Raw genomic sequence first — 415 nt, forward strand, 5'->3', positions numbered from 1 at the left:
CACACGATAGGAATGTAAGCTGTTTGCATACATCTTGGGTTTTTCTTTGAATTTTGTTTTTTTCTGTTTGTTTATAACTTGGCAAATCTTAGTTACTTATTTTCTCGTCTCTGCAGGAAAATGTCTACTTTGTCATATATGTCCTGATGAGTACCTTCTATTTTTACTTCGCATTGCTGCTTGTTCCCATTGTCTCTCTACTAGGCGATTTTATCTTCCAAGGGTAAGTTAAACCGGGATATTAATTTGGTGCAAAACCACTGAATTCCTGTGTCTTAACTTAATTTGGATTATGTGTTCTTTGTAGTTTTGACCTGAATATAAGCATACGCATGGTGTTTTGTTAAGGATTATGACATGTGAGAATCTATGTCTTTACTAATGCAGGATTGAGAGATGGTTCTTCCCATATGAT

The 415-nt window shown here is 34.9% G+C and overlaps 1 long non-coding RNA gene across 1 annotated transcript; it reads left to right on the forward strand.

Annotated features, from left to right (window-relative positions):
* On the forward strand, window positions 1-415 carry LOC104775138. The gene is made up of 3 exons (XR_765717.1): window positions 1-14; window positions 117-223; window positions 388-415. It is a non-coding gene; the product is annotated as an uncharacterized LOC104775138 (long non-coding RNA).

This window comes from Camelina sativa, unplaced genomic scaffold, assembly GCF_000633955.1.
Source record: "Camelina sativa cultivar DH55 unplaced genomic scaffold, Cs unpScaffold09143, whole genome shotgun sequence".
NCBI lineage: Eukaryota > Viridiplantae > Streptophyta > Magnoliopsida > Brassicales > Brassicaceae > Camelina > Camelina sativa.